Genomic DNA, 24,294 nt, shown 5'->3' with positions numbered 1-24,294 from the left:
TTTTAAGCATTCTGTGTAACTTTCGAAAGCACACATTCTTTCAGCAATCCTGGAAACAGTAATATAAATAGGTATAGCAACTAAATCCAATAGATGAATTAAAATAGATATCTAAAAAAATATAAATAGTCCTAGATTAGACAGGAAAGGAGGAAAAGTGGAACAAATAACAGATAAGAAAATAAACATGGAAAAAAGATCATAACATGGTAGACATAAATTCATCCAAATTTGAAAAACCTCAGGCACTTCACTTTGTCGCACTTCTCAAGATATTGCATTCTTTACTAATTGAAGGTTTGTGACAACCCTATGTCAAGTAAGTTAATCAGTGCTACGTTTCCCACAGCATGATCTTACTTTGTTACATTATAGTTAAGGGGTGCACATTGAAGTTTTTTTTTTTTAATATATATAATGCTATTGCACAGTTAGTGGACTGCAGTATAGTGTCAGTGTAAATTTTATGTGCACTAGGAAACCAAAATTTCATGTGAAATAAAGCAGCATAATGGTCCATGAGGTCCAAACATATTTATTACTTTTCCTTTACAAAATTGCATTGCAAGTTAACAAATGGACCCCATGCAAAGAAAACATGTATTTGAAATAAACTTTTTAATTGAATTCACCATGGTTCCATATAAACCATTTCAACTGAAATATGAGCACAATTATTCCAGCACTTTGTTCCTAATACATCAGCAAACAGTCAAGTAAGAGTGTAAGTAGTAGGATACTGAAAGTATTTAATTATTTTCATTTAATGATATCTCTATAATTGGGCCCTGTAGAATCTATCTGTGTTATATTCTCCAGTTATTTTAATGGTTCAAAATGAATATTCTGAGAGAGTGCGAGCATTTGATTTAATTTGCCAAAGGTAGTGATGAACCCGACAGCTAATAAGTAATGTAGATATCCCTTGACATATGTGAACTGAGAACAAGTTAGCTGAGACATCTATCAGACAGATTCACCTGATCTGGCTGGTTATGTGCCTCTTCTGCAGTCACCGCTTCTTTTACCTCTCTCTGCAAATTTAATTTGCCATGATCACCTCAGCTACAGGAGGACTTATTTCCCCTGTTAGAATCTTCAAACAGAAGGTTCCTTACTTCTCCAGGGAATCTTGCTTTTGATTTCTAGAATATTCTTCAAATCAAATTTGAAATGCCAGTATAAGAGACCTGAATTTGAAAACTGTATAACTTGCTCTTATTTCATTTTATTCTTACTTGGTTCATCAGGTGCCAAAGAGGACACATATTTTGATCAAACTACTAACAATAAATTACTCTATTAGCATTTTGACCTTAAAGCACCATTTTGTGTTTTTCTATTTTAGATTAGTTACAGATATATTCATTAACTTTTAAGAGAAAAATGTGAGGAAATATATCCTTCTCTGGTTTGACTATTAAATTCAGTTCATTTATTGTTATCAAAGTGAGTTTTTTAGAGACAGACTGTTCTCGTTTGCTGCCTGCTGGAATGCAATATATCAGAAACAAAATGGCTTTTAAAAAGGGGAATTTATAAGTAGCTAGTTTACAGTTCTAAGGCAGTGAAAATGTCCCGATTAAAAACAAGTCTATAGAAATGCCAATTTAAGGCATCTAGGAAAAGATACCTTGGTTCAAGAAGGCCAATGATGTTCAATGTTTCTCTCTAGCTGGAAGGGCACATGGCAAACATGGTGACATCTGCTGGCTTTCTCGTGGCTCTACAAAAGGGACTCCAAAATGTTTCCTCTTTTAAAGGATTCTAGTAAGCAACTCCACTTTCAATGGGTGGAGATACACCTCCATGGAAATCATCTAATCAAAAGTTACCACCCACAGTTGGATGGGTCACATCTCCATGAAAACAATCAAAATGCTCCCACCCAGAAATAATGAAGGAGGATTAAAGGGCATGGCTTTTATGGGGTCCACCACAGATTCAGACCGGTACAACAGACCATCAGAGTGTTTGAACAAGCGTGCTTGGTTTTTAAAGGGCATTGTGTACTTAGAGCTCCCCATTTGTATTTGGCCCTTAACTCACCCCCACAGACATCCTTAAGCTTAGTGTCTCAGATGCTTCTAATAGAATAATATAACCAGGAATACACTTTGAGGCTCTTACATACAAACTCCCACACAGGTAGGGGTAATTTTCTGATCATCCAAAATTGTTGTGAGATCTTTGCCTATTTCCACTTTTGGACTTCTTCTTCACTAGTTAGCCAAACATTGCTCCTTCTAAATCCACGTTAGTTTTCACTCCTCTTTCTACACATTGTGTGAACAAGCAGAGTCAGCCTTGACTCTTTCTCCCAAAATTCTTGCAAATATTTTAATGCAGCCAATTGTTAAAGTAATATATTTTTCAATTTTTATTGCCAAACCACAAAAGCATGTCTTAGCTTTCACAGCTCCTTTGTGACTTCAAATTAGGATATTGGAAACAAGTGACAAATTGACTTGAGGAGCTGGAATGAATTTATCAGAGATATAGAAATGCTTCCTCATTCCAAAGCCATAACATCTGTGGGTTTTAAAGTTGTATGTATCCCAGAAAAGCAGGTGCTTAGATCTATCTCCTATTGTGGTGAACTCATTGTGAGTAGGACCTTTTGATGAGGTTGTTTCAGTTAAGGTGTGGCCCACCTCAATCAGAGTGGGTCTTAATCCTATCACTAGAGCCCTATATAAGCAGAATGAAATTCTGACAGAGTGATAGAAAGCCCCAAGAAGCAAGAAGCTGAACATCAATGGAACCCAAAAGGAGGGAAAGACTAGGAGATGCCAGCGTGTGGCTTGCCATATGGTAAGCGAAGGAACAAGAGTCAGTAGCTAAACCCTGAATGCTACCATCCTTGGGTAGAAAGCATTGCCTTGACAAGTGTGTGAATTTGGACACTTTCCAGGCCTCAAAACCATGAGGTAATAAATTATCATTGTATAACTTAACCCATTTCATGCTATTTGCTCGGGCAGCCTAGAAAACTAAAGCAAAGCCTAATAAAACAAATGGCAGTGAGACAATCTTGAGGTGCTGAATTTATGAGGTTAAGTAGAATATCATAAAAGCACATTCAGAAACACACATTCTTTATGATTTATTAATTACATCATATTCGAGATTAAAAGCTGTGAAATGTTTGCATTCCAGGCTGATGCAATATATTCTCTTCATTCACCCTTCAAGAAGAATTACACTTAGGCCTTTCTTTCTTTATCGGTGAAATGTTAAATGGTCTTTAATTTGATAAAAGTACTTGCAAAAATATGACACACATATTTTAAAAGGCATTGTCCCTGATCAGAAGTGATGATAGTTTACTAAGAGTAAAACTACCACATCACCGATACTATTTGATGTAAGAAATTTATTGAATAAAATAAAATGTAGACTAATTGCTTCAATTTTTATTCATTTAAGTAATTATAAAGTAATTAAAAATATCTCAATTTTCTGGAGGAAAAAATGTGAAATGAAGGATAATATCAGCATCACTTTATAGAGCACTATAATATATAAAATAGCACACAAATGTCTCTTCACATACTTGTTTTTTCATCTGAGAAGCTAAATTATTGATCTCAAAAGTAGAGTCTGTCACTTTATCAACAGGCTAAAACCTTTAGAATACTTTAGAAACTATGGTTGATGAATAAACACATTTATATGTTTCTAGCTATAGCTGCCAAATTGGACAATGTGCTATGTTGGCTTAATAACTTTTTGATTCAATTATCCTACAAAAGACTAGATAAATGCATTTTGTCCATGTTACTTAACTTAAATATTAGCTGAAATACATAGTCCTAGTCACCCAAAATATCCCATTTTCTATTATGATTGCCTCAGATATTTCCTTTGTATAAAAAAACTCTATTGTATATTATTTTATGATAAAAGTCGCATGCATATATTTTGAGACAAATTTCAAGCAAGTTTAATATTCTAACTGTAGTAATTCTCTAGTAAAATGAATTATAATTAACCAAACATTAATGTGCCTAAAGACATAATATACTTCTACTGAGGGTGATTTTTATTAAATTGGTGATTTCTAATATTGATGGTATCTTAATTTTCTGTAATATATTTGGAGAAAATAAATTAAAGACATCCATAATCTCATGGTCCATTTTGGTCATTGACTTTAATAATATTTTGTCCCTTGAAATTCTTTTAAGAGGGATTCAGCTTTATTCATTTTTTTCAGGTTAGTGGATACGAGGAGAGTAGTTATTTTTATTATCATATTGAGAACATATTGTTTCCAAAATTCTACCACATGCCTGGCATATAAAAAGATAAGTTTGTGGAAAATGTTCGTAAAGTGTATATAATGCATTGTAGAATTATAATAGGTCCAATTATATCCATTATATATAAACCTGGAACTAAATTTTTGTATTTGAAAAGACCATTCCTGATATGAAACATGAAAGTCATAAGTTGTATATTAAGGTAAATGTGTGAATTACTAAATAGCCCAGATGAACAACGTTTCTGTTATGGGTTGAATTTTGTCCCCGCTAAAATACATACTAAATTCTAACTCCTGGTTCTGTGATGTGAATGCATTTGGAAATAATATCATTGCAGATGGAATTAGGTAAATTAAAATGAGGTCACACTGGCCCTAATCCAGTATGATTGCTGTAATTTTAAGAAGGGTGTCTTACAAAGACTGTAACAATGGGGAGAATGTTGTGTGTAGACACAGGAGGCGGAGTGATGCATCTACCAGCCAAAGGACCACAAGGATGGCTACCACCCAGAAACCAGCGGAGAGACATGACACAGATCAGAGGCAGCATGAACCTTCCAATACCTTGATTTTGTACCTCAAGCCTTTGGATCTGTGAGACAATAACTTTCTTTTTCAGGCCATCCAGTTTGTGATATTTTGTTGCAGCAGGCTGGGGAAACTAAAATACCTTTTTATGGTACAAGCCGGGATTTCAGTGTTGTGCTTGTGTTAACTATTGAAATTTCATGATTTAGTATAAATAATATTTGGCCCATTTTAAGAGGAAGAAGAAGCTTAGAGATGTTTAGTAACTTGTAAAACGGCTCACAATTAGTAAATTATGGAGACATGATTTGAAATTGGGAATTTGCTACCAAAGAGTACACAATCATTTTCTAAAATAGAATTCATTAGAGTTCCTCTAGGAAGCTTATGATATCTCCAAGTAGTATTAAGTCCCCTCAATGATCTCAGAGACTATAACAATAATAGGGTTGGATGAGAAAGGATTATTGATGATCAGGTCTTCATGTGAATGAGTAGGAACATTATGGCATATATTAAGAATTTAACAGCATAGGTATTCCTCCAATAGCTGATTGCATGGCATTTTCCCAATTAATAACATGGTGGTGTGCACATCAGGGTAGTGTTACAGAGAGTTGGAAACTGACATGTTGTAAAAAAGACATCATTTTTAAATATTATTTCCACTCAATATCAATTGATGCCCTTCAGATAAAGAAATAAGCAAAATATTATTTAACCTTGGACTCTTTTATCAACAAATGTCATTCAATTATCTTTGATCTTGAATCAATTTGAAAGTATCTTCATATTGAATATCATCTTGCTGTATGCTTTTGGCATTATCAACTTTATAATACTAAATTATACTAATTCACAAAAATGTTTATTCTAAAATATCTATTTCATTTACTCTCAAAGGGTATAAAAATTTAAATATCTTTAAACTTGGATATTCTATTACTGTTAATAATAGCTGCTGCTAATAATATCGAATATCTATTTGTTTCACCAGACTAGATATTCTCCAGGACATAACTTACTGTTTTTATAAAACATTTGGACAATATATTTAAAGTTCCTTCAATATAATTTGAATTTTCCATTGTCAACAGTGAAAAATTTTATTGACAAGGTTGAAAATTTTTGTTGCTACTGCTATATTCATTGTTGTAAAATAAAACAGATTTAACTGGATTGGGGCCCTCTTCATAAAATAATGGAAAGAGGAGTAATGACTTTCTCCTTTTGAATATTTGTAAACATAAAAATTAATGGAAGTTATATCTTTTTTAATATCATGAAGATATGTTAGGAAATATCTTGTACATTAAAATTTATATAGATTCATATATTAGGAGAATTCTTATATTATGGCAATATTTTATGGCATTATTTTGGAAATATGCAATTAATATGGAAAATTATGGAAATAATATTCTTTTCTTAGAACACATATGTCAAATACATCATTTCCTCTATAAATTGGGTTCCTTATCCTGTGTAATTTTTGAAAATATTCAAAAGGTATGCATTCTTATGGATAGCAGATTATTTTCAATTTGCTTTTCTCTTTTGCCAACTCTGTCTAAAATGTTCATCCCATGAAGGAAGACGAAGGTCAGTGTTTCTAGGCATGTAGAGACTGAAGTGTATTGCAGAGGCATATAGGAGAAGCAGATAATAGTCACATTCTGACACGAAGAATTACGTGGTGTTGGATGAATAACCTTGGCAATCAGATCATTGCTATGAGAGTGGATTCTCTGATAATCCACCATTATTGACATTAGTGTGTACATAATTCACCTGAAGGAGTCAGATAAGAACATTTTCCCATGGACTGAAAGGGGGCATCTTTTACCTGTGCTAGGTTGCTAGGTATATCTGCTTTTTTTTTTTTTTTTTTAACATGGGCAGGCACCGGAAATTGAACCCGGGTCCTCTGGCATGGCAAGCAAGCGTTCTTGCTTGCTGAGCCACCGTGGCCCTATATCTGCTTTTTGATAGAATAAAAATAAAATTATTTTTATGGTATGGTGAGATTTGAAATGTGAAAAGGAAAAAAGAAAAATGAGAGAGAGAGACGGAGATTTGATTGTTGAGTCCTAATTTTCCTTCTACTTTCCCTCTACATAGTCTTTGGCCAACAGAGGGGAATTTGTGTTATATCATGTAAGGTATTGCAAGGATAGAGATGACTGGGAAAATGACCAACTGGGTATCTGCAAAGAAGCTGTCTAGAAGGCTTCCATATAATAATCTTGTGCACTCAAATCCCACCACAGAACTTTGAGAGCTCACTGTGTTTAGGCATAGAGTTTTGGGTCTCTTAGAACATTTGCGTTTAGAACTGAGAACCTGTGTGCCACCAGTGTAAGCCTATTGGCAGAAGACATAAAAAAAGCTGAGCAAGAACTTCTGGCTTAAGGTGGTAGTCAGATGTTTTCAGATGGTGGGATGTAGTGTCTGTGTGTTAGCAAGAAGAGAAGAGAGACTGAGCTAGGCTTGTCAGAGAATGTCTTAGATTATCCCAGTTTGGACAATAAATTGGGTGTCCACCCTGGACAGGTTCCTTCAATATCTTAGCAGGAAAAGGAGAAAAGAGATGATATCTCATTGGCTGCACAATTTTATTGAAAAGATAACTAAACACTACCTAAAAGAACTATCAAAATTTATGTATTACACTGTTTAAAAAACTGTAATAGGAAAATATTTTATGTTTTTCTCTCATTTGTACATAGGTGCTCTTGATCAGACAAGATTAATTTGGATCAAATAAAGAAATTATGCTTTGTGGGCACATCAGTATTATAATGTGAAATAAATTTTGCAACTGCCCCATATCACCCTATTTATAAAGTTGAAAGATAATGTAATAAAAATGTTTTAGATGCTTCAAACTACCCATGAGAAACTGAAAAATATTACTCATAAGTTGGTTTCAGCAACATCTGTCTCCACCATTATGAAACATGAAATAAATATTAGTTCTATTTATTTTCTTACTCATTTTCTCTCTGACAGAGTTTATGCTTCTGAAGCTAATATGTGCCTCTATTTTTTTTCCAGAACCACAAGAAAGTATGACATATTTTTCACATTGCTGAATTTAGTCATTTACAAATATAGTACATATCACAACCTCAACTAAATGTGCCGGGAAATTAATTTTTACACATATTTTACCTTCGTATATGTGTGTGTGTGTGTATATATATATATATATATATATATATATACATATACATGTCTAATTAAATCTGAACATGACATAATCAAATTAAAATTACAAGCACACTAAAATGCATTAAAAATGTTCCACAATTACTTTAAAGTAAAACGTTTTTTTTTTCAAATACAGAGGACACTTAACTGCTTTTCCTAAATATGTGATAATGTGAAATATGTTCCAGAGTCATTTTAGAATTACCCTTTTGGAATTATCACAATTGTATTAATACTTATGTTGTAATGTTCTTTCAGTGCCATTTTTACTATGCACAAAATAGGAGAAGATAAGGAAGTTCTTTCACCTTTATGCTTCATTTTAACCATTTTATAAGCAAGCAAGAATCGTAGAACTCTTTCGTTAGCTTAAGATAAATGTTGAGGCAAGCTTGACAGAATGCCAATGCTAGCAGAAGAAAATCAACAGATGATATTGTTAAATTGTGTATATATATATATATATATATATATATATATATATACATATATATATACATATATGTGTGTGTATTCCTTTCCACAAATAATAAAATTGTGCCTTTTATAATTTCAATCTAAGGAATAGAATTCAGAAAAATGATAAAATATTTAAAACACAAGTAAAATTTTTTTGAAGGTACTTGTATAATTATTTTACTCATAAATACTGTGTCGAGTTTGGAAATTATTACAATGTAAAAATTTACATTGTAAATTACATTGTAAATTATTACAATGTAAATTGTAATTTATAATTACAATTGTAAATTGTAATTTTGATATATTATAATACAAAAATAAATTTCTGGTGGTATTTTGAAGGCAATTTTAAAGCTTAATTATTTTTATTCAACATAATTTACCAGTCTAGCATTTGTGTGCATAATACAACCTAATAAAACACACACACACACTCACACTTTTAAATGATTTCTTTATACAAAATAGTTAAACTACATCTACACTTTGCTAAATATAAGGAGATTAAATATATACACATATTATATTTAAACTACTGATAGGATCCAATTAGTTTACCAAAGGTTATTTTAAAATATTCTAAATAGTTAGTTTAAATAACTTAGTATTAACTTAGTTTAAAAAATGATGGATCAATAACACCTGATTTAACAGTAATGCTTGTTTATCATGTTTCATGAAAATTCAATGCAAACATTGGAAATAGCTGTAAATTGAAATTTGACCTATATTAATAAATCATCCAGGATTTATTTTATTATCAGTAATAGTGGAATCCTGAGTAAATGAGCAGTAGGAACCTATTTAATTCCATGCAGAAAAAAGTGTTATGGTAAGATTAAATGTTTCAATATTCGTCATACCCCCAACCCAAATTCTATCCTAAAAGCAATTTGCAGAAAATTTTTCAAACATAAAGCATAACTTTTCAATAAGAAAACCTCAAAAATACTGTATTGTTTTTTAACTTAGTTATTATCTAATCTGATTTACAGGTTCATTTGTAAATCTCATGTTTTCAAATCCATGAGTAAAGGGAGGCAACCAATAGAAAAAATGAGCAGAATACATGAACAAACACTTCGTAAAAGAATATGTTTAAATGACCCATAAGCACATGAAAATTTGGGCAACATTATTCCTCATCATTAACTTGCTAATCAAGTATAAAATGTTTTATCGCCACACTCCAAATAATGGATAAAATGTAAAAGATCAGAGACCAAATATTGGTTGAGAATGTGGTACTATCAGAACTCTTATATGCGGTCCTGGGAACATAAATTGGTGCAACCACATTTGCAGAATGTCTGGCAACATGTACTAAAAGCGAACACGTGCATTCTCTATATCCCAGCAATCCCAGGAGTCCATTACTAGGTGAATAGTCCCTCTAAAACGAACGGATATGTTCAACTAAACATGTGGACTACAGTGTCCTTAGCAGCACTATTCATCATAGCCCCCAATACCTATTACCGATGAAATGATCACATAGTCTATGGTATGGTTACACAGTGAAATACTGTGCAACAATACGAGTAATATTCTAAACCTATACACCTCAATGTGTATTTATCTCAGAAATATAATATTTAGTGAAAATTTTCAGACACAAGAGAGTACAAAATTCATGATTTAGTTTACATAGCATTTACAAACGGACAAAACTAATTTCTGTCCTTAAAAGTTAGGATGGGGGTTTCCTTTCGGGGTTGGATGCCTGGATGGAAACATAAAAGCAGTTTCAGAGCTGTTGTGTTTCTTGATCTGAATGCTTACTCCATAGATGTGTTTTGTTTATGAAAATTCAACAAGCTATACATGCATACTATGTTTAGTTTCTATTATGTATATTGCATTTTATTATTGCATCTTTAAAAACTTAAACTAATTGAAAACAAGCAGACAATAAATACAGATTTCCCAGAACTAGGACCCCAGGCCCAAATGTCTTCCCTAGTAAATTCTACTAGGTGTTTACAAAAGTAATTGAACCAATCAGACACAAATTCTCCCTCAGAATAGAAGTGTGAATGCCTCACAACTAGTTTTATGATACCAGTATGAACTTATTATCCAAACCTGTAAGATCATTACAAGGATAAAACTAAAAACTTGTCTCCTTATGTACACATAGGCAAAATTCAATATAAATTATTAACTAAAATTCAGACACATATAAAAGGAACAATACATAAAATGAATTGGGTTCATTTCAGAATGCAAAATTCATCGAAAATCAATCAGGAATTTGATCATGTTACCAAAAATGTATTACCTAATAATCAGCTCAGTCAATTAAGAAAATGTATTCATTAATTTTATGATCCACTCATCAAAACTACATCTAGATAAAGCGCAACTTTATCTCATAAATCAGGAATGAGTCAAGGATGCATATTATTGCTACTGTATTTACCAGAAAAGCAAGTGGAAAGGACTTTCTTTACCACATATAAACATTTAGCATAGAGCACAATAATTAAGGTAATTTAGTGTAAGCATAAAGATAGACAAATAGAAAAAGAATTAGAACAGCAGGTTGAGTAACATTCATATTCTTAGAATCACTTTTTTCAACATTTTTATTGTGAAATATAACATATATACAAAAATCAATAAATTTCTAAGTGTATTTTAACAGGTAGTTATAGAAATGATTTTAAAGTTTGGTATGGGCTACAGTTCCACAATTTTTCATTTTTTCTTCTATCTGCTCTAAGACACTGGAGACCAACAAAAGTATTAATATAATGATTCAGTAGTCATACTCATTTAAATCCTATCTTCACTGTGACACTCCTTCTTTTCTTAAAATAACATATATACATAAAAGCAATAAATTTCAAAGTATATCTCAATGATTAGTTGTAGGAAAGATTTCAGAGTTTGTTATGGGTTAATACAATTCCACAATAGTAGGTTTTTATTTCCAGCTGCTGTAAGGTCCTGGAGGCTGAAAGAAATATCAGCATAATGATTTAGTACTCATACTCATTTGTTAAACCTGACCTTCTCTATGTAACTCCACCATCACCTTTGATCGTTTTCCCATTCTTTTGCAGTATTTGGGCTATGCCCATTCTTACTTTTTCATATTGGAAGGGGCTGAAAATAATACAGGATAGGTGGATGAAAATAGTTCATTGTCTGGAAAGGCTGGCCCCTCTGCATTTCAGGACTTATTTGGTCCAGGTACCCATCTGGAGTTGTAGGCTTTCAAAATTTACCCTTGGGCATGGGGGCTTTGTAGAGTCTTATATAATGCCCACAGGATTGGTGGGAATGGTCTTTGTTGAAATTTGGCAAATTATGACAAGTAGCAATGTGTAGCTGCAATATGCATAAAAGTGACCTCCAATGTAGCCTCTTGACTCTATTCGAACTCTCTCAACCACTGATACCTTATTTGTTACAATTCTGTTCTCCTTTTTTGTCAGAATGGCATTGTTGACTCCACGGTGCCAGGGCTACGCTCAGCCCTGGGAGTCATCTCCCATGCCTCTCAGGAGACTTTCATCCTTGGATGTCATATCCCACATAGGGGGAATGCCAATGGTTTCACTTGCAGAGTTGGGCTTAAAGAAAAAGAGGCTATTTTTGAGCAAAAAAAGAGGTCCTCTGGAAGTAACTGTTAGGCATACCTACAGTAAGCTAAGCTTCTCCATTATATTCATAAGCTTCACAAGAACAAGCCTTAAGATCAAGGGCTTGGTTTATTGATTTGGGTGTCCCTAATGTTTTGCATAGTATCCGGGGTTTCCACAGAGATAAATTGCAGTATTTCCATAATTTTTCTCCCATCCCTCGAGGGACTTTGCCAAGACTTTGTAATTATCTGCTTAATATACTCTGGGATATATCCAGGCATTACATTAAACAATACAGGGTTAAAGGCTCGCATTCTTTTTCTGGGCTCCCTGTGTTTGGATTGTTTAAATGATCTATACAGACAGGTTCAGTTAGATTATGAGAATCATTTTGTTTTTGACAAACTTGCCACTCTGCAGCAATGGTAAAAGATTTTTATTTTTGCCCATGTAAATGCTTTTGGGTCAACTGGATATCCAAGTGGAAGTAAATGAGACTAAACTCTTACTTCACACCATCAAAATGCAATAACAAATGTTAACGCATTATGTTTTTTACCTCTTAGTGTAATAGTTAAGGTGTAAAGCTTGTAGATCTTAAGATATAATATCTTAAGAGGATTTGTGATACATTTCTTAATTGGAATACAGAAAGTATTAAAAATGAAGAAAAATGATCTGTGTATTAAACCAAACTGAGTTTACAAATGTATATTCATCCAACACCTTTAAAAGAGTGAAAATGAAAACCACATTATGGAAAAAAAATTGCAACACATACAGTAAGCTAAGGACTTGTATTAAGAAATAATTTCAGAACCTTACAAATCAATAATGAAAAAAGAAGCAACTTATTAGAAAAAATGCTGTTCAAGCACTTCATAAAGAATATCTCAGAATAATCATTAAAATGTGAATATTTAAAATCATTAGAAAAAGGAAAATGCAAATCACTGCAAATTCAGCAGTGACTATATTACATTGTGACATATATAGCCTATTTCTATTATATCATATTATATTATATTACATTGTTATATATTAATATATAGTATAATATAGTCAAATCCACTATATGTTCTTGGACACATTATATTTTTGAAACCTCACTTACAAGGCTATTATGATTAACATCTGCAAAGATGTATATATAGTCCACAGCATCAACATAATATAATTTATAAACTATGTAAAATTATTATGCAAAATAATTTTACATAATAAAATGTTAGCCCTTCTAGTCTTTCCTTTTGCTTCTGTAAAAATTTATCATGGCATAGACTGTGTCTTTTCATTTTTGCACCCATATCATGTATAGTCAACTTTATATAGAATATATTTTTCTCTAATTGATATTTGCTAAGGTGAATTAATTTTAAAATATGATGGCACAGAATTGTAAAAAGTTATTAAAATGGAAATAAAATGTGTTGCAAATAATCACGTTACTAAAATGTATGCTTATGGAAATTTAATTTTCATAATTAAATAAAGATGAATATTTGTTTTATTAAGCTTTAAGTAAGTAAAAATGTTTTCTACTTCATTTGCTTAGTACTTATGAATCTACATCTGCTTATGGAGTACCAACTGGCAAGAAATGCAATTTTCCATGTGCATTTGTCATGGATATTGGAAACAGGTGCAAACCTCACCTGTGTACTCACACTATTCAAACCTCCAGATTGACTCAGAGATATAACATTATTTCTCCATACTTTTAACAGAAACCCATCTTTATGTTTAAATCTAAGAGAAATGAATTTGTCTACCTGTTTGAGGAAGCAAACATATATAGGCAACCACCTCTGCCTGACTCGTGGGCATTTTGTTTCACATAAATTCTATAATGAATGTTAATCTATAAGTCATTAGAGAACCATACAGTAGACCTCCTCCAAAAAAGAGCCAATTGCCGCAGCTAAGCTGATTTTCATATAGCAGCACATGGGTACAAAATTAAACAATTTTTAATATTTTGTAGGTTAATTATTATCATCAAAGTAATTTTCAAAACACAAATATGAACTATAAAATAAAGTGCTCAGTATTGTTCAGTATTCATTGTTGCAAACCATGCAGTTCTCTTCTGAGTAACTTAAGCAGGAATATAATTCATTTCATGATATTTGGCAGTTTAGAATCTCTGGTAAACACAAAGGGTCACATGGAGGCAATGATGCCCAACCTTGCAGGGACTTCTGTAGTCAACATGACTTTCATTATCACTTGGCGTTGATGACATTCAAGATTATGTATTAGAAATTCTGCACATGCCACTCTTGAAGTGTAGGATATTCTTATCTCAGGGGTTGCCAAAAGATTGATCAATTGTTAGGTGTTGATTTCTTCCATATCTAAAATGCAGCATGTTGAATGATGTACCAGTGAGAGACATAATCTTAATCTGCATTGTTGTGTATATAGGACAATTTGAAGATGTTTTTAGTTAAGAGGTTGCCAAACACTGAGTCAGGTTGTGCCTTAATTTGTATTACAGGAGTCTTTTAAAAGCAGAAGAAATTTGGATGTAGGAGCCAAGGTTTAGAACAAGACCTGCAGAATTTGTTGGAAGCAGCTGGCCTCAGGATGGTGGCACTAAGCTGTGGAGATTGTTATGTAGAGCAGTCTGGGAGGAAGAGGAGATAAGAACTTTGCTCCCTCAGGAAATGCCTGCATATCTATTGACATCCTGTGGTATATAACCAGGATCTGGTTGAGAATAAAGTTGTCTGAGGTCTGATGTCTGATGTAGAGTTAAGTTTCAGACCCCCTGAACCCATTTGTGTCTGTCTTTCTTTTCTTCCTTTCTTTCTCTCTTTCTCATCATTCCTTAATATCCTTCGAGCTCTGTTTCAACAGGAAGCAACAGAGTCAGCCAGAGAAAGCCATACAGGTAGAAACAAAATGTTGACAAAAACTGGAAAATGATACACAAAGGGAGAAAGATCTCTATGTAGCAGGAGGCAGAGATGCAAGCCATAACCTCAAGGATTTCAGCAAACTAGGACCAGAATACTATAGAATTTGGGGTGAAAGCATGAAATTACCAATGCCTTGAAATTGGATTTCTAGCCTCCAAAACTATGTGCCAATAAATTTCTACGTTTAAGTTAACCCTTTGTGTAGTATTTGTCATAGCAGCTCTGGTAAACTAAGACAGGAAACTTTCTTCATTGTATTTCATTGAGAAAACTGGGTTAAATACCTGCATTCTAGTTGAAAGAGCTCCCAGGGATGTGTACTTTATGGATTTTGTTTGCAGTGTGAGAATGTATAAAGATTTAGAGGAAGTATGCAAAATATAGTGGTAACTTTAAATAACAGATGAACTCAACAGAGTAAAAAGCAATATCATCATACAAAGATAGAGTTTAGATTTAGGAATTCATTCTTTTTCCAAAACAATGACTGATTATTAAGAATACTGAGAGATTTACTTCAATTATGCATGGATCTATTAAATGCTTAAATATTCATTAATGGTGACATTATAGTAAGTGCTAATGTCACAGAGATAAACAGATACTCTTCTGAAATATTGCTAATATAGAATAGTGAGTTAGACATTCAGCTTTTATTTATAGAAATATGACAATTTCATGATGGCAGTATAGACATGGAAAAATCCAAGGGAAAGTTTCTTATATCTTTGTGAGAATTTCAGAAAACTCCTCAGATAAAGAAGCACTGGGGACATGACATCAGGTAACAAGGAAAATGTAAATATACCTTATGTGAGCAAAGAAACAAAAGAGATAGTATTGTCAGGATAAGCATCATGCAGCTGAAGTTAGAAAGTACTGAATTGTACTAGCTCAGCACTTGGCTAGATAGTTAATCAGTTAATTCCTGATCATGAATTATAATATTTCAAATATTTTGAGATATTAAGAAAATTAAGGTAGACTCAACATTATGATAAATGAGAACTACTAAAATGGTAATTACACAAATTATTGATAAATTAACAGAACAAATGTAATTTCAAGACACAGAGAATGTAATAAAATATACATTCAGAAAGTAAGCAACTCAAATTTTGATGCCACCATCTGGGAGGCGCATGATTTAGGACTGGTTGAACTCACCAAGCCTTTATTTCTTCATCTTTAGAATGGGGAGTAATAATAACACCTCCACTGCAGGAGATGGTGAAATTTATCTGAGGCAGAATAACTGACTCTTTTCTTCATGTGCCCTCCATGATTTAGCTCAGTATAATTTTGTATAAAGACCCATTAAACATGTTCTTACAAAGGATAGCTCCAAAATAATGATAGAAATGTTAATCTATACACACTTGCTGCACATTCTGTCAAGCTGTGAATTTTGCAGTTATTTCATGTTTTGAATTAATTTAAAAATCAGTATTTTTTTTTCCACTTCCTTCTTCTTGGTTGAACTCTATGTTCAGAGAAGCCTTACTTGGATTCTTGCAATTTATAGGGTGGGAAGAGATGTTTGGCCCTTGATTGACTTCTCTACATTTTGGTTTCTCATACTCTCTGAGTCCTGGAAATAATCAGATCTCCACACAAATTGAGTAAGGGTAGTTGTTGTTGTATCCAAAGACTGGAGACCTATATTACCTTATCTGGTTTCAACCTGAAATCCCTGCAGACCTGCTGAATAGAATTTTTGTTTTGGCCAATCACTGTGCTCTTCTTGTAAGCACAAAACTTGGCTTCTTTCCTAATACTATTCTAGAAAAAGTGGATCTAAGGCTTTTTTCCAGAGCAACTACTATTGTAGTTTACACGACAACTGAGCCACAACACTCTCAGGGCTTGCTAGACTCTTCCTACAGCTCGGCTTTGGAGGCCCCACCACTTCTCATCTCAGGGAGAATCAAAGGAGTAGGTGACATCCTAACTAACTAGCTAAAAATTCAAATGTAGAACCCAAGTAGGAGCAGTCTTAGGCCTTTGAAAATTCCTCCTACCTCTACTTAATTTCTGGCAAAGCAAGCATTGCTTCCCACAGGTTTTTCTTCCCTGAGTAAGTAACAAACTTTTTTTTTTTTTTAATTCTTTGCCTTAACTATCCCTAAAGACTCAGACATAGTCTCAACTCTTCACAACCTGAGGAAGAGTAGTCAATAAATAGAAATGACTTCTTTAGATGGGTGGTAATGAGCAGGTACAAATGCATTTTTGATTCACATTGTTATCTGAACTCTGAACATAATAAAGTGATTCCTTTATTCTCACTTCAAAACTAAATATATGGGGTGGTGCAATGGTGGCTCCGTGGCAGAATTCTCACCTGATATGTTGGAGACCCGGGTTTGATTCCCAGAACCTGCCCATGCCAAAAAAGAAAAAAAGAACAAAAGCCAATAGTCCAATTTCTGTTGTAATCCAAAACTGAGGTTAATTGCAAGGATACATTTAAAAAAAATGTCCTCTGAATATACTGTTCTATGTATAGAACCCTATGTAAGGTGTACTTATGTAATTTCCATGCTATTATATACACTGTTCACTCTACATCTAAAATTACCCAAGATTCTGTCACTTCTTCTCCATGTCCAGGACTGTTGTTTGTAATCTTATTGATATCCATGTGCATGCTTCCAGCCCTCTTATCCTGATATTTTATATATATATATATATGTATAAATGGCTTCGTAAAGAATTAAAGGCCATCAAAATAAATGCCATCCTGTACACTCATCAAATGTATACCTTTTTATATGTTCACCTTTAATCATTCTTCTTTCCATTCCATTATGATATATATGTTTTCCCTCATCCTAACTAAGCCAGGCTAAGCAGTCTGGGTGTCCCAAAGACCACTGCTCCACTGATCACCCTTTAACATGGTTTTCTAATGTCTCTTGCTAAGTTGGTCCTAGCCAGCAGCATTTAAACACAACACTAAATACAAACTACAAATAGCAAATCTACCTCCAACCTCTTTCTCTTTTCAGCCAGGCACTCCTCTATCTCTTCACAGCCATTCTCTATAAAAGATTTTCTCACTTCTTGTCATTATACATCCCACTATACATGGATTTGACCGTTAGCACTCCATTTAATCTATTCTGTTAAAGGCATTAATGACAAATAATAATCAGCTTATACTTGTCAACATTCTTGAACTCTTGGCTCCTTTTGACATTGTTGAACATTATTTCTTGAAATATGATTTTTCAAAAGAACCACCTCCGCATTTCTAGCCAGTTCTTTTCCCATTTTTTTTTTTTGTTGTATGGGCATCTATTGTTCTATAATTCATTAAAAATGCCTGCTCTCTCAGCATTGCCATCCACTTGAGTAAATAGGTCCACTATTTCATCAGTCATTGAAGACAGAATGGCTTACTGTTGAGTACTGAGCATCTTATGTCATCACTTTTCCCATCTATCATACATTCACAAGTCCAGTTAAGGTTTTCTCTCATCTGCAAAACTTATAGTTAAATTTCCATTCTACTTAGGTTGCTAAGGCAAAAGTTTGCTAATAAAGTTTATGATCCCATAAATAATATACTTCCCCTCCAGACCAAGTCCCATTTCTCTGAGTCTATCTCTTCTCAAACTTTTCCCGATATTGAGACTTTAATTAAATGGAAATTTAAACATTTTTTTCCTGCACCTTCAGGAAAAATTATACGTCTAAAAATTATACATCATTTGGAATATTGTCTTCTTTCCCTATGCACCTTTCTAAATCTTCCTACTTAGTTCTGAGATAAAATATTTCTACTTCATAAAATAATTCCCCAAAATTTAGGAATGGTTTTTCTGTTTGTTTGATATGGTCACACAGCACTATATTTATTTCTATATTATCTTTTATTCCATAAAATCTATTATGGCAGAGCAAATATCAGTCTTGTTGATTTCCTATCACCAGGTATTGGCCAACGTCTGGTCCATAGTGGATACACAATGTTATTGAATGAAAACCTTTTTTAAACAGTCTTTAATTTTTAGAGCAGTTTTACGTTTACAGAAAAATTACACGGAAAATCCAGAAGATCCCTATATATCCCTTCTCAACCTGTACATAGATTCTTGTATTAGTAATACCTCACATTAGTGTGGTGCATTTGTCACAATTAATGAACCAATATTGATACAATATCATTAACTAAGGTTCATAATTTACATTAAAGTTCACACTTTGTGTTGTACAAGTCTACAGCTGTTGATAAATGCATAAAGTCATATATTCACCATTAAACCATCATATAGAATAGTTTCATTGCCCTCAAAATGTCCTGGGTTTTTCCTATCTACCCACCACCACCTGAACCCCCAGCAGCCTCAGATCTTTTAACTGTTCGTATAGTTTTGCCACTTCCAGAATGCCCCATAATTTGAGTCAGAGTATGTAGTCATTTCACACTAGCTTCTCTCACTTATCAATATTCATTTAAGGTTACTTCATGACTTTTTGTGACTTGGTGGTTCACTTCTTATTCTATCACTGAATACTATCCCACTGTATGGATGTACCACAGTTTGCTCAAGCTTTTGCCTATTGAAGGATAACTTGGATGATTTATGTTAGTCTCCTGAATGGACACATCAGCTCAGATTCCTTATCCTTTATTCTATTCTCCATAGGCCTTTGCAGATTAATTTTCATAAAACACATACTTCAATTGAGCTCTGATAATAACTGGAGGTTCAGTACTGTGTTAAGTGGTACTGGTAAAACAAATTAATTAAGACTCAATTTCTGTTCTCAGATTTTGTTTGGTTTAGTTTTAGCTTTTGTTTGTTTGATTTGTCCCATGCTTCAAGTCCTTATTCAAGCATTATTCCATGAGAATTCCCTCGTGATTAGTCTAGTTCATGCAATACCTGCTTCTGTTCGATTTTAACTTTTTATACTTTTTGCATGGAATTTATTTTCTTTTGTCAAGTATCACAGAATTACTAACATATTAATTTCTTGTCAAATATAGTTTACAGGTAGACATCTATATATAAAATGCATAAATGCATATGTATGCAGTTCTTTGCATATTTGTAAAGGCTTCCTTCATTGAATTTCTCAAAACATACTTGACTTTTTAAAATACATTTCTGGATTCAGATTGCCAATATGTTTTGAGTACTTTTTTGTTTATAATTTTGTGAGAAATACTGTTCTGTACTTTTCTTTCTTTTTTACTCTGGTTTTGATATCAGGTAATATTGATTAAAAGGTGTATTACAGCCCCTCTCTTTCTCCGCCGGCCCGCCGCGCGGCGCCCGCGCCCCGCAGCAGCCGAGCCGCCCACCATCCTTCTCCCCTCTCTTTCTCCGCCGGCCCGCCGCACGGCGCCCACGCCCCGCAGCAGCCGAGCCGCCCGCCATCCTTCTCCCCTCTCTTTCTCCGCCGGCCCGCCGCGCGGCGCCCACGCCCCGCAGCAGCCGAGCCGCCCGCCATCCTTCTCCCCTCTCTTTCTCCGCCGGCCCGCCGCGCGGCGCCCATGCCCCGCAGCAGCCGAGCCGCCCGCCATCCTTCTCCCCTCTCTTTCTCCGCCGGCCCGCCGCGCGGCGCCCATGCCCCGCAGCAGCCGAGCCACCCGCCATCCTTCTCCCCTCTCTTTCTCCGCCGGCCCGCCGCGCGGCGCCCACGCCCCGCAGCAGCCGAGCCGCCCGCCATCCTTCTCCCCCTTCCTCCCCCTCCTGCTCCGGCTGCTCTCCAACCACCACGGTGCCCTCTTCCCCCGCCTTCACCGTGCTCCTCCGCCACCAGCCTCGACAGCCTTGCCGCCCTCACCTTTCCTCCTCCAGAACAGCTACTGGGGGAGTGGAGATAATACAGAGCAGCTCCGGGAGCCACGAGGGAGATCAAAGGGACAGCGTACCCCATCCTGGAATGGCTGACTATCTGGGAGAACCAGCTCCGGTGAGATCACCAAGGGGCACGGGCTTTCCTGGGTGGGACGGCAAGCGACCGGAGTACCTCCCTTCCACCTTCCCGGGCCAGCTGGTAGAATTGGACAGGCGGTCCCCTTAGGCCGCGGCGGCTGGTGCCCCCACCACACGAGGCCCCCCGGAACAACTGAGATAGTTGGGTCGGAAATCCCCAGACTGCGGAGAACAGTGACCGGGGGATCCCTTCCAAACACGTGACTCCCCCGTTGGCTGGGAACAGTGCACTCTCCCGGGCTGCGACAGCTGGCGCCCTCCCGCCACGCTTGGTGCCCCGGGCCGACTGGCTAATTTGGCCAGATGCTCTCCTGTGCTGCGACGGCCGGCGACCTTCCCCGCGTTTGGAACCCCGGACCGGCTGGCATTCTTCCAAGACGCTTCGGCTGCCGAACCTCCCCTACGGCGAGAGTTTTCCAGAGTTGAGGGACCCACAGCAACTTTCGCTGGTGGAACCCACAGACAGGCGTGTGCCACGAGCGCCACTTACTGGGCAGGATAGGAAGAACAGAACCCAGAGATTGCACAGAAAAATCTTTCAACCTGTGGGGTCGAACACCCGGGGAAATCTGACTAAATGCCCAGATGCCAGCAGAATAACGGATCACGCTCAGAAAATTGAACATATGGCCCAGTCAAACGAAGAAACCAATAGTTCAAATGAGATACAGGAGCTGAAACAACTAATGCTGAATATACGAACAGAAATGGAAAACCTCTTCAAAAACGAAATCGATAAATTGAGGGAGGACATGAAGAAGACATGGGCTGAACATAAAGAAGAAATAGAAAAACTGAAAAAACAAATCACAGAACTTATGGAAGTGAAAGATAAAGTAGAAAAGATGGAAAAAAACAATGGATACCTACAACGACAGATTTAAAGAAACAGAAGATAGAATTAGTGATTTGGAGGATGAAACATCTGAATTCCAAAAAGAAACAGAAACTATCCGGAAAAGAATGGAAAAATTTGAACAAGGTATCAGGGAACTCAAGGACAATGTGAACCGTACAAATATACGTGTAGTGTGTATCCCAGAAGGAGAAGAGAAGGGAAAAGGAGGAGAAAAACTAATGGAAGAAATTATCACTGAAAATTTCCCAACTCTTATGAAAGACCTAAAATTACAGATCCAAGAAGTGCAGCGCACCCCAAAGAGATTAGACACAAATAGGCGTTCCCCAAGACACTTACTAGTTAGAATGTCAGAGGTCAAAGAGAAAGAGAGGATCTTGAAGGCAGCGAGAGAAAAACAATCCGTCACATACAAGGGAAACCCAATAAGACTATGTGTAGATTTCTCAGCAGAAACCATGGAAGCTAGAAGACAGTGGGATGATATATTTAAGTTACTAAAAGAGAAAAACTGCCAGCCAAGACTCCTATATCCAGCAAAATTGTCCTTCAAAAATGAGGGAGAAATTAAAACATTCTCAGACAAAAAGTCACTAAGAGAATTTGTGACCAAGAGACCAGCTCTGCAAGAAATACTAAAGGAAGCACTAGAGTCAGATACAAAAAGACAGAAGAGAGAGACATGGAGAAAAGTGTAGAAAGAAGGAAAGTCAGATATGATATATATAATACAAAAGGCAAAATGGTAGAGGAAAATATTATCCAAACAGTAATAACTCTAAATGTCAATGGACTGAATTCCCCAATTAAAAGACATAGATTGGCAGAATGGATTAAAAAACAGGATCCTTCTATATGCTGTCTACAGGAAACACATCTTAGACCCAAAGATAAACATAGGTTGAAAGTGAAAGGTTGGGAAAAGATATTTCATGCAAACAACAACCAGAAGAGAGCAGGAGTGGCTATACTAATATCCAACAAATTAGACTTCAAATGTAAAACAGTTAAAAGAGACAAAGAAGGACACTATATACTATTAAAAGGAACAATTAAGCAAGAAGACATAACAATCATAAATATTTACGCACCGAACCAGAATGCCCCAAAATACGTGAGGAATACACTGCAAACACTGAAGAGGGAAATAGACACATATACCATAATAGTTGGAGACTTCAATTCACCACTCTCATCAATGGACAGAACATCTACACAGAGGATCAATAAAGAAATAGAGAACCTGAATATTACTATAAATGAACTTGACTTAACAGACATTTATAGGACATTACATCCCACAACAGCAGGATACACCTTTTTTTCAAGTGCTCATGGATCATTCTCAAAGATAGACCATATGCTGGGTCACAAAGCAAGTCTTAACAAATTTAAAAACATTGAAATCATACACAACACTTTCTCGGACCATAAAGGAATGAAGTTGGAAATCAATAATAGGCGGAGTGCCAGAAAATTCATAAATACATGGAGGCTCAACAACACACTCTTAAACAACAAGTGGGTCAAAGAAGAAATTGCAAGAGAAATTAGTAAATACCTAGAGGCAAATGAAAATGAAGACACAACATATCAAAACTTATGGGACGCAGCAAAGGCAGTGTTGAGAGGGAAATTTATTGCCCTAAATGCCTTTATCAGAAAAGAAGAAAAGGCAAAAATGCAGGAATTAACTGTCCACTTGGAAGAACTGGAGAAAGAACAGCAAACTAATCCCAAAGCAAGCAAAAGGAAAGAAATAACAAAGATTAGAGCAGAAATAAATCAAATTGAAAACATGAAAACAATAGAGAAAATCAATAAGACCAGAAGTTGGTTCTATGAGAAAATCAACAAGATTGATGGGCCCTTAGCAAGATTGACAAAAAGAAGAAGAGAGAGGATGCAAATAAATAAGATTAGAAATGAAAGAGGAGACATAACTACTGACCTCACAGAAATAAAGGAGGTAATAACAGGATACTATGAACAACTTTACGCTAATAAATACAACAATTTAGAAAGAATGGACAGGTTCCTGGAAAGACATGAACAACCAACTTTGACTCAAGAAGAAATAGACGACCTCAACAAACCAATCACAAGTAAAGAGATTGAATTAGTTATTCAAAAGCTCCCTAAAAAGAAAACTCCAGGACCAGACGGCTTCACATGTGAATTCTATCAAACATTCCAGAAAGAATTAGTACCTACTCTTCTCAAACTCTTCAACATAAGCGAAGTGGAGGGAAAACTATCTAATTCATTCTATGAAGCCAACATCACCCTCATACCAAAACCAGGCAAAGATATTACAAAAAAAGAAAACTACAGAACAATCTCTCTAATGAATACAGATGCAAAAATCCTCAATAAAATTCTAGCAAATCATATCCAACAACACATTAAAAGAATTATACATCATGACCAAGTAGGATTCATCCCAGGTATGCAAGGATGGTTCAACATAAGAAAATCAATTAATGTAATA

Source organism: Tamandua tetradactyla, chromosome 4 (genome assembly GCF_023851605.1).
Source record: "Tamandua tetradactyla isolate mTamTet1 chromosome 4, mTamTet1.pri, whole genome shotgun sequence".
NCBI lineage: Eukaryota > Metazoa > Chordata > Mammalia > Pilosa > Myrmecophagidae > Tamandua > Tamandua tetradactyla.
The sequence above is the reverse complement of the archived record's forward strand: the minus strand, read 5'-3'. Positions refer to the sequence as shown.